This window comes from Schistocerca piceifrons, chromosome 3, assembly GCF_021461385.2.
Source record: "Schistocerca piceifrons isolate TAMUIC-IGC-003096 chromosome 3, iqSchPice1.1, whole genome shotgun sequence".
In the NCBI taxonomy this organism is placed as follows: domain Eukaryota; kingdom Metazoa; phylum Arthropoda; class Insecta; order Orthoptera; family Acrididae; genus Schistocerca; species Schistocerca piceifrons.
Window position 1 is genome coordinate 588,913,194 of NC_060140.1, and position 12,700 is coordinate 588,925,893.

Sequence of the window (12,700 nt, forward strand, 5' to 3'; positions counted from 1 at the left end):
CTCGTCACACATCTACAGTGGCCTATGTCACTTATTAAGGTGATTGTATTCTAACGTACAATATAAATACGTGTGGGAGCAAAAGATCGAAAAGCGCCTAATATAGTGGCATGTATGTATGTCTCCCGCACAACGAATGATATTGATTGTATGATATCATCGTAAATGTATTTACATATGTTGTATCAGACAACAATTATGACATACAGCAACGCGCATATTGAGGAGTCCATCTAGCATACTCTGCAAAATGGTGCCAAATATTAAGGTAAGATGCTTTTACGTTAAAATGTGGGTGTGTTTGGATGAATTACTAGGAAGGCAGAAGACTCCAACACATTCAATACAAAGCGTGACATTGCTTCTGAATACCCACATTTCCATTCTAAATCAATACAATGTCGTGGTATATGCCATAGATTTCGAGTCCTATAGGCGAATTATGTGTGACAGCATAATATTTCCCCCTTCCCACATCACCAGTCATGTAACAGCAAGATTTCCCTGCGTTATTACATGTACTGACTCTCATAGGTGGAAATGATGTCGTGAGCATATCATTAACTAATAGTACAAACATTGTAGTTTGTAAAGATTGAGATGGTTGGTCACTAGTTATTAAGCAACACTGAAAAACTAAGTAAAACCAGTAATGTTGATAACTCCGTATGTTTCGATTGCATTGGAGGTTAGGTGTGTTGAGATGAGGCACAGAATCCGTGGAGTGAACCTGCTGTGTAGTTTTCCAAGTGTTTGTTTATGGTTATTGCAATTTGTAAAGGTTTTGGATAGTATTTGACAGAAAAGAGATGCAATAATTACTGAAAAGGATGCAGCTTTTACTAAACATTCATCATATATTCTGAAAGCAGCATCAGAGCACCACGTGTCTAGGAGAGCTTCTGACAGCATTCGCTTGTCTAAAATGTGCTAGTGAGAAGAAATAGAACTGCTACTCCTTCCATGCTGACATGGTGTAGCTTACGATAAATGCGAACCTCCCCTTCCCTCGTGTGCTGTTTGCCAGTGTCCTGTATTAGCTAATGAGGGAAACACTGATTTTGTAGGAGATAATAGCTTGTATTATATAATTTTATGCACTGCTGATACACACCGTGGAAAATAAAGAACCATTGTTAAATGCATTCTTTTTTTCCCTAGATTAGACACACTTGCGTCCGGTCTTAATATGACAGTTACGTTAACGCTATGATCTTATCGGGTCCTTCGAGAAAACACTGATCTGCATTAATCATGCCGAAATGCAGAATTGACAGAAAATGACGTCGCTTGCCAATGTCTTCCACGGGATTAGGAGACATTATTCTATCATCAGCAGACTACTTTCCTCAAGACCTGTGCTACAGATCTCCATACCGTTTGGTTACGAATGCTTTACGATGTGGGGAGATGCGCTACAGAGGCTGTCATTTGGTGGTCTAAACAATAATGTAGAGTCCACCAAAGGCGACACAAGTGTTGCACGTAAGCGCTATATTAAAAGTGCAGAGCTTCCGTAACATCCAGGAGTTATATTATGCGTCTAGGTTAGAAACATGTGATTACGTAGGTATTTATTTGTATCTGTGCCTGAGACTTCATAGGTGTGAGATTTATTTTCGATTTATAAAGCTTCTTTGTATATAACGTCTGAAACAGTACGATTGTGCATGAAAGAAGAGACTGTTTGCTTCACTAACACAGGAGAGAGCAACTGACTCTAAGGTTCATACTCGCAAAGAGCACCAACTGGTTTTGTGCTTTGTTTACGATCAAGGAAATCATACACGTTTGGAGCGAAATGGTAGATTGTTTAGAATAAGTGGGATTTGGAATACAAATACTCCAGGTCCCACCAAAATTTCAGTTCCCATGATGTTACTTTGGAGAGAAATAAAATTAAGCATATTTAAGTGAAGGATTCTGAGGAGCGCTATAATACATGACGCTCTCGGCCAGCGTTTCATTACACCTTCATTGGAGTCCTGAGATCGTATAGTCTTCAGTATTTTAGCAGTTATGATGTGTTCGGAAAGACTTGTACGTTTTCAATGCATTTTTATTCACAAGGAAACGAAATAGAAATGTAATGAGAAGGCACCGAAATCACAAAGCAGACGTAATAAACTGACTTTTCATAGAAGTCATAGCGTGAAATATCAGAAGTCTGAACGTGTATGGAATATTAGATAATCGGGAAAGGAAAATGCTAAGGCTCAGTCTAGATACAATGGGCGTAAGTGACTTTAAATGAAAAGAAGGCAAGGACTTCTGGTCACGCGAGTATAGAGTAATATCAATGGCAGAAGAAAATGGTACAACGAGAGTAGAATTAATTATGAATAGAACGGTAGGTCTGACAGTTACTGCAAACAGTTCAGTGACAGGGTTATTCTCATCGGAAAGACGGCAGACCAACAACGACAGCAATAGTTCTGGCATACATGCCGACTTCGGGAACAGAAGCTGAAGAGATAGAAAAAGTGTATGAAGATACGGAGTGGGTAATTCAGTACGTACAAGAAGATGAAAATCTAATAGTCATGGGGGATTGGAAGGCTGTTGCACGGGAAGGAGTAGAAGAAAGAGTCACAGGATAATATAGGTTTGGCAGTAGAAATGAGATAGGAGGAAGTGGGATTCATTTCTGCAATAAAATTCACAAGTGGAAGAGGTATACTGGCAAACGCCGGGAAATACAGTAATATTCCAGTAACGTAACATCATGATGATGTAGAGGTTCCGAAACCTGATATTGGATTGTAAGGCCCACCCAGAGGCAGATATAGACTTCGATGACAATTTGATAACGATGAAGAGTAGGCCAAAGTTTAAGAGACTACTCAGGAAGAATCAATGCGCAAAAATGTGGGACACAAAGGTGCTAAGGAATGAAGAGCTACGCTTGCAGTTCTCTGAGGCTATAGAGAGCTCAATAGGCAGTAAGTTGAAGAGGAATAGACGTTTCCGATAAGACCAATTGCAAAAGTTGATGAAAAGGACGAAGCTACGAGGAAGGTAGCTGTGAAGCAACCATGCGTAACAGGAAAAATGCTAAAGTTGATCGACGAAAGAAGGAAGTACAAAAGTCTTTGGGGAAATTCAGAAATACAGACATATAAGTCACTTAGAAATGAAATAAAAAGACAGGGTAGGCAAGTTAAAGCGTAATGGCTACATGAAAAACGTAAATAATTCGATAAAGAAATCACTGTCGGAAGGACTGATCTAAGGCATAATTACCTTCGGTGCAATAAAAAGCAATGGTGATAACATTAAGAGTGCATCGGGAATCCCACTGTTAATTGCAGAGGAGAGAGCGGGTAGTTGGAAAGAATGCATTGCGGTTCTCTACCATGGAGACGACATACCTTATAATATAGGGAAGAGATAGGGTGTCCAGTACTATAATCAGAATTTGAAAGAGCTTTGAAAGACTAAAGACCACAAGAGCAGATGGGAAAGATGACACTCCTTTGGAATTCTAAAATCATTGGGGGAAGTGGCAACAAAACGATTATTTACGTTAGGGTGTGGAATGTACGAGATACGCGACACACTATCAAACTTTCAGAAAAACAGTATTCACACAGTTTTCAAGATTGCAGGAGTCGGCATGTGCAAGACTTATAGCACATTCAGCTTAACAGCTCATGTATAAGATGCATACGAGAATAATATACAGAAGAATGGAGAAGAAAACTAAGGATCTGTTAGATGATTATCAGTTTGATCTTAGGAAAGGTAAAGACATTGGAAAGGCAGTTGTGACGTTGCAGTTGGTAATGGAAGCAAGAGTGAAGAAAAGTCAAGGCATGTTCATAGGATTTGTTAATTTGGAAAGAGCGTTCGACAATGCATAGTGGTGCAAGATGATCAAATTTTTGAGAAAAATAGGGGTAAGGTAAGGGGTTAGACTGGTAATGTACTGTAAAATTTATGTAAGAACCAAGAGGGAACAATAAAAGCAGAGGGCCAAGAACGAAGTGCACAGATTAAAAAGCGTATGAAACAAGGATGTAGCCTTTCGTCCATTCCGTTCTCCCTACACGTAAGGAAACAACGATGAAAATAAAAGAAAGATTGAAAAGGAGAACTAAAATTCAAGGTGCAAAGATACCATTGTTAAGATTCGATGATGACGTTGTTATTCTCAGAAAGAGTGAGGACGAATTACAAGTCCGTTTAGTGGCATGAACAACATAATGGTGCAGAATATAGGTTGAGAGTAAATCGAAGGAAGACGGAAATAATGAGAATTAGCAGAAATTACATCATAATTAGTGATCTGGAAGAAAAGGATGTCTGGTACCTACGTAGTAAAGTTACCGATGACGTACGGAGCAAAGGAAATAATAAGTAGACTAAGACTGGCAGAAAGGGCGTTCTAGCCAAAGAGAAGTGTACTAGTATCAAACACTGGTCTTAATTTGAGGAAGAAATTTCAGAGAATATACGTTTGGAGCACAAATTGCACGACAGTGATACATGGACTGTGGGAGAACCGTAACAGAAGAGAATAGAAGCAAATTGAGGAGGTTCTCTGCAGAATCGGCGAGGAAAGGAATATTTGGAAAACACTGACAAGAAGTAACAGGATGATAGGACAACAACTAGTAATTTACATGGTACTAGAGAGAGCTGTAGAGAAAGAACTTTAGAGAAAGACAGAGATCGAGATTTATCCAGCAAATAATTGAGAACGTAGATTGCAAGTGCTACATCGAGATGAAGAGGCTGGCAGGGGAGAGGAATTCGTGGCAGACCGCAAACCAGTCAGAAGACTGATGACTCAACAGAAAAAATAAATAAAAATAAAGCACTAAAGTAACGAAACTATTTTTGTTTCAGTTTTTAATACACAAAGCCAAATCTATAAATCCATGTATCGTAGCCAATTAAATGTAATGTTAGTTCGTGTCAAAAAATAACGTTATGGCTCTGAATTATTCTATCACTGATGTTAACTTCCAAAAATATTTCTGTCACTGAAGTAAATGAATTTTCCTAGGGAAAAAGTCAAATATAAACAAAAATTATACAAAAAATCATAACGATATCATCAAGTGTTTAACACACAAAGCGAAATTAGTACATACATATCATATACAGAGTGAGGCAGCTAAGTCATAACACCCCTTGTATCTCTACAACCGTGACAGATACAAAGATGCCGTTTGGACAGTGAATTGCAGGGACAGGGGCTACTTGAATACATCAAATTTAATGTTTGTTTACTGAGATATGAGGCCATCTTTGGTTTTTTTAAATGTAACCCTATATTAAATTTTAGCGTAACATGATGTGATTCAAAAGACGGTTTCAAATAAGTGTATGTCATAATATTTAGACCAATAGTTTTTGAGACACAGATATGTTCCCGTATGGTATTAGTCCTTCAAAGCGGCGTTGTCCAATGTGACCTTTCATGTTGACCACTGAGGAACTTAATAGGGAAGACATTGTTTCCGTGCTTCTCGATAACGCTGCAAGGTGACGCATGGGGTAGCTGGAGAGAAGGGTATAAATGTGCTACTGGGGTAATGAGATATCGCTTTTCCGTCACATTTTCTTGGATGGACATGTACACCAACGAAGAAAAGTTAGATATGCTTCTAGTGTATTGTGAAAGCAGAAGAAATTCTGTTTGAGCAATAAAGTGATATGGAGAGCTGTATCCTGATCGTGAGCGTCCTACGCGCCAGCCGCTTGCACGTATTTGCAAGAAACTACTTGAATCGGGATCATGGGACGCCATACAGAGGCCAAAGCAGGAAACTGCAACTGTTGAGGTACATGAAGAGGGCATTCAAGCGTTGGCGAATAACGACCATACTGTTCAGTCGCAACGTATCGCCTCGGAATATGGTATAAGTCAGAGAAGTGTTCTACGCATATTGCACCGGCATAGATTTCACCCGTTTCACCTCTCATTACATCAAGCACTCTCCGGTGTGGATTTCGAACGGCGCCAGGAATTTTGCCGGTCTGCTCTGCAGCGCCTACGAGAAGATCCAAAGTTTTTTTTTTTCAACGGGGGCTTTTTACTGATGAAGCGACTTTCACTAACCACGGTAATGTGAATTTTCATAATATGCATTACTGGTCAGTAGTGAACCCTCATTTTCTTCGACAGGTACAGCATCAGCAACCGTGGAGTGTTAATGTGTGGTGCGGCATCGTCGGAAATATCATTGTGGGGCCGTACGTCATTCCGAGTATACTATATTGCAATAACTATTCACAGTTCCTGAGAAACGTTATGCCCATTTTTTTGGAAGAGGTACCACTAACTACGCGTCAGTGCATGTGGTTCCCACTTCTGTCCTGCTTACTCTTCCCGTGTGGCTACAGAGCTGTTAAATGAAAAGTTCCCGGATTGTTGGCTAGGACAACGTACTGAAGTGGCCAGCACGGTCCCCTGATTTGACCCCTCTCGATTTTTTTCTGTGGGGAGCAATCAAGCATAAAGTGTATGCTCAAATCCCAACTACGCCAGACGATATGAAGCAACGTATCATCGAAGCGCGCGCTAATATCTGACGTGACACCCTCGCAGCCGTTCATAAATAATTCGAACGGCGATTACAAATGTGCATTGCAGCACAGTGGAAGCATTTTGAGAGTATGCCTCAGTAAAGTTTTGTATCATGTACAGTATGTATTTTGCATCTTTGTGTGTATTTGAATCGTATTGTGATCAATAGTAAATATTTCGAATTAAAGAAAATACGTACGAAATAATTGTGACCAATAAGGGCCTCCTCATTTACATTTGTATTTCCGTTACTTAGAATGTACTAACATCCTGTAGTATTTTAATACTATATGTCGTCTACTATTTTGATATCGCAGTTGTCAAGTAACTGAGTAATATTTGCGCGGTATCATCAGTTAATTTTTGCGCAAAGTATTGTAGTATGTATTACTATTGTCGGGTAAATAGGCGTGTTTGTGTAAGGACGGACTCGAGACGTTTACCGTGTACTCTACACAACAGGAAAGGCAGCATTGGACAACGCCGCTTCGAAGGACGAACACGGTACGAGAACATATCTGTGTCTCAAAAACTATTCGTCTAAATATTATGATATACACATATTTGAAACCGTCTTTTTAAGCCCATCATGTTACGCTAAAATTTAACGTAGGGTTCTGTTTAAAAATCCAAAAACGGCCTCATAACTCAGTAATAAAAAATAGCACAAGCATGAAATGTGGTGTATTCAAGTAGCCCCTGTCCCTGCAATTCACTGTCCAAACGGCATATTTGTATCTATTACGGTGGGGGAGATACAAGGGATGTTATGACTTAGCTGTCTCACCCTGTATATATTACAGCAAAGTAAGTTCGTTCTTGATTTGTATTCGTAAAGATGAGATTGGAGTGCTTATTTCTGTTAGCGTAAACATAGAAAATACCACTGTCACTGAGTTAAAAACAGTAACAACGCCATCTTTTGGTTCTTTGATGCACTAGAAAATCAACACCACCATGTATTGGTTCCTTACTGTAATATGTCATGATGATTAAACATCCGAACTACTAAACTCACCAGGCGATTTTACAAAAAACTTTAAATTACGATGCCAGTTTTCGTGGTCTGAGTCTGATGAAATGAAGCCTATACGTTGCCCCAAGGCAATCTCCAGTTACCTGTGAAAACCTCATGAAAGTAACTTAGCGGTTTTGGAGATTAACGTCTTCAAATTGACAAACAGACAGATACGATGGATTTAGTTTTATTATTAGCATAAATTTTGCTTTCTCTTTTCCTGCTGACCAAATGTATTAAGTAATTGAAAAGTTTGTTCGCCGTATTGTGGGAAGTACAACGCAACATATCGTATGCGTGTAGGTTCCACGTTGGAGAATTTCGTAGATGCACACAGGAAAAATGTCATAAATGCTATATTAATGTATATAAAAACAAGTATTTTACAAATATTGTCGTATAGCAAACGGTTTCCATTGAAGAAAAATTTCATGTATTAAAAATCTGAGGACGTGCTTAATGTAATGAGTCATTATTGTTTTTAAAAGAGAGTAAATGTGCGTTATATCCTCCACTATAGGACCTGGTTTTATTTTTTTATTTACTACTATGGAACGGAATGTACAGGTTCGATCCTGTGGAGGTGGGTTAAATATATTGCTCACATGAATAAAGTTTTCTGAAAGTGAGTAGTGCTCGTATTCTCGTTGTTTAAGTATATTTCCACTTCTCTCGGGTAGTTCTACCATAGGCCTGTACTGCGTAAATGATAATGCACTAACACCGTCAACGTTTCAGAGTTTAATATTGCTGTAATTTGTGCTCCGTTTTGACATAATTGATATAATTTATAATAGGACTGCATAACTTTCATGTCAGCAAGTAACGGGTATTTAAAAATTATCGTTACAATGAAACCTCAATCCTGTAACAATACATTTAACGTTGGGGAGAGTAACACAACATTCATTGGTCAACTATGCAATGATAGTGGTGTAGTTATTATAGATTGTGGAAACTCGAAGTCGGGAAAATTTTGTGTGTGTGCTGATCCAGTGAATCAATGGTCCTCTTTGGATACTCTTCCGTATGTCGCTCCAATATACACTTGACGGCTAATAAGTCTGGAAGCTAGGGGTGGGTGATGGTTAGAAATCAGCTGGAAATGTCCGAAGGCTTATGTACAACATAAACGCTTACAATTTATAAAGGGAATCGGTAAAAAAATCACTCATGAATGCAGTGCTAGCCTGCTCATTAGATCCCATTCTGCTTATATCACCGTCGGTTGGAGTTTTAACGATTATTCAATGTCTACATGTAAGTCATAACAGCGGACCAACGCTGTCATTAACGTGCGACAGCATCATCCCACTAAAAAGTAACAAACATACTGCTATCACGGTGGAACGTCTGACACTCACCGAAAACTCCTACAAATTGAACAACACACAAAGACAAAGAAACGACGCACCCGAAAGAACTATCGAAAGGGAGCAGAATTCGGTAGATGGGATGTACTTGTATGGATAAACATCTGATTACAATTTCAGGAAAACTGGATGATTTATTCAAGGGAAGGAACTTCACAAAAAGAGCAAATCAATAACGCGATTCTCCACCTTTGGCCCTTGCCAAAGCAGTTATTCACTTTAGCATTGATTGATAGAGTGGGTGGATGTCCTGCTGTGGAACATCTTGTGAGTTTCTGTCCAACTAGTGCGTTAGATCGTTAAAATCCCGAGCTTGTTGGAGAGCCCTGCCCATAATGCTCCAAATGGTCTGAGCTTTGGAGAGATCTGGCGACCTTGCTCGCCAAGGTAGGCATCGGAAAGTACGAAGACAGGCAGTGGAAACATTCGCAGTGTGTTGGTGGGCACTATCTTGCTGAAATGTAAGCCCAGAATGGCTTGTCTTGAAGGGCAGCATAACGGGTCATAAGAATCTTCGAAGTACCACTTTGCTTTAAGGGTGCCTCGCATGACTGCCTGGTATGAAATTAAATGACACCCCAGACAATCGCTACTGTTCGCCGGGCGGTATAGAATACTTTGCTAGCACGGAGATTGTTAAAACCACGTCATTGTAGGGAATACTCTTGCCATTTAGGAAGCATAATTTTCTTTACACCAACTGAGTAGTGTTGCCTTCTCTGACAGGATGTAACCTGCTAAAGCTGTCTCAGCTATTTCCTGTCAGTCCGACACGTGTAGCACACTGAACACAGCCAGTGTTCTTCACAGCTTGCTAACAGATAAACCGGGTGCGGACGGTTACGAGCAGGTCTCCAGCATCTTAACTTGTTTAAGAAAAATGCGTCTCTAAGCTATACCCATTCTGTGCTGAGAGAGGTAATTGTTTCTTTACAGCGTAAATTCTGAATTTCTTGACTCCATCGTTTACTTTAGTGGCAGCCTTACGGAGTCGTCACGCACTGGTGTATAGTGGTTGTAGTGTGTTATTTAGTGAACATGGGATAAATGTGTATCTGTTACAGTCATTTTTGCGGTTTACATAACGCAATATTTACTACATTTTTCAGCACTCCACATCAATACTCGTTGAGGATGCTTCAGACTGCATTGTAGTAGTGGAGTGTAAGCATACGTTACAGATGGATAACGGCTACTGTTTGTCAAGCCTTAAAAAACCACAAAGCATGTATTAGGAGCTGATAATCAGGGCTAAAATCAGATCATGTAATGAAGCTATGGATAAAAGTTGCGTACATGATTTGTCCTTAAGGGGAAGCTTGAGTATTATGAAGCAGTTTAATTATTGGCATTGAATATCTTCGAATCGTCTGCCTTACTGGTAATTCACTCCCACAGAAAGAGTAATTTAAAAGTATCGTATATTTGTATGTACCAGCATTTTGCAGAATTTGCTCGGAGCACTCTTAAGTATTCCTGTTTCTGTATATATTAACTACTCTCGGATGGTCGGTAACACATTCTGTGTGGTATTCTTATGGCACAGGACATGTTAGTTCGTTGAACTCGCAGATATAAAGTAGAAGTTGTGGCATAATCAAGGATTATACAGAATGTAGCAACCAGTCGCGGACACATAATTTATTTATCTTGTTGCAGATCGATTTCGACTGATATCACTCATCATCGGTGCATTTTTCTAACCGATGATGACTGATGTCAATCGGAATATATTTGCAACAAGATAAAAAAAATTATGTTTCCGCGACTGGTTGCTCCATTCTTTATAATTTTATATTCCACGGTCGCTGCACAGGGGCGGAACCACATGGAGCCCAACATTCAAAAATAATTAAGGATAATAGTTGAGTGAAGATGTTAAATTCATACAGATACATACGAACTTTTCTATTTATTAACACTATTTTACCCCCCCCCCTCCTCCCCTCCCCCCCTCCCCACACACACACATTTTGACTGTAAGACAGAATAATACACTAACAGGTTGGTTAGGGCATGTTTGTGCTCTGCTGAACGGTGCTGATGTAGGTGATTGCAGGGTCATTTCCTATATATATCAGATAGCCCGTGTATACGGCAGCAGTATTTCCTTGCTCAGTAATTCAGGAATATACCATGGATTTGATTGTACCGATCCCGTCTATTACAATATGTCCTCTCTTTGTGGACAGAATCTTGGGTCTCATTTAATTTTCCTTTCTCCTGTAAAACTTGACGAAATCAAGAGTAGTATAAAATAAGGTGTTTTAAGTTGGTGACACTGTCTAAAAGCGAATAACAGTTTCTGTTTAATACTATTGTGAACTCAGTGGTTGAATATCTTAACACCTGGAAGAAAATAATCTGATTTGCAGTGTTTGTGGTGAAATAGCAGTCGAATATTGTTCGAGTATGTTTATAATGTGTGATTCTGTCAAAAATGAAAGTAATTAATTTTCACTACAAATGAAAAAGAACTGGAAACTAAGGTCTTTAGAGGTATCGTATACTTAGGTAACTTTGGCGCAAGGAAATAAGTTCAAAGCAACAATCACTGTATGCTACAAATTTATATCGGTTCCTCAAGGACGTGAAGCAGATGTGAAGCAGCTTGTTACGGATGAAAAATACAAACTTTAACGTTCACAACAGCAATCTAAATAAATAAGCCTTTTTTCACTAACTAAATCCCCCAAAAGGAACCCTATTTTTAAGGTAGAATTAACGGTTGTGTTTCACATCTTCAAGCACAATGTGAGCTTTTCAAGCACGGATTGTTGCACTTAGTTACTGGCTGATGTGTCTAACGATTCGCAAGTTCGAAAACAAGCCGAAAGCCGGATTATTAATGTGCTATACCCCAGACGTATTGTTGATATTGTGAAAGTACCCAAACTTGAAGATTCCCAGTTTTCGAATGCCAGTAATAAAGCACCACTGACCCTTTTTTTTATTTGTTTATTCATTGTCGAGACGTAGACGTCCCAAATTATCATACTTCTGGACATACTATTCATTATGAGGCGAGCTCTAAATAATAAATAACCGCATCAGATTGCTTAAATTTTAAGAGTATATTCTCTGGGCATTTATCTAGGAGTGACATCTTACCGTCTTCCGGTATCTTTATCCGTTAGCGAAAAACACCTCTAAAACGTGGGTTGTGGGTACTAAGGCCAAGCCGCAGAAACATGCGTAATGTTTTCAAATTATTCCTAAGATACTGTTCTCGAACGAACTTTCAAATCTTCGTACCTTTACACTTTTCAGAGATATAGAGGTTAAAATTTACATGTACACGCATAATACTCACACAATATCCAGTGTTAAATGAAAACGTAGTTTATGAAGTGACGCAGCACGGATAAATATGGTCTAAAAAGTCTCAGTTATCATCAGAAGCTTTCTGAGCACTCCATGTTGTAGGATATGCAAAATACTTGGTCACGTAAAGTCCGGTCTAAGGTGTAAAATTAGTTTTTCTTTATCACAGTTTCAGTAAGTAAACTACCAAAATATTCCCGACGCATAAAGTTCTTTTCATATGAGTGACATTCCCTGCTATGACAGGGAAAAGAAAGGAACCAGCAGAGAAATTCTTGTTTTTGAGCAAAAAAAAAAAAAAAAAAAAGAAAAAAAGGCAAATATGATCCTGTTTGAAAGACTCTGACTGAGAAAGGGGTACAGGTTACCTCAATGTATCTTCCTCAGCAGCTTTAAAAATTTTCCCAAACATTTAGGCTTTCGTACGCATTCGTGATTTTTTCATGC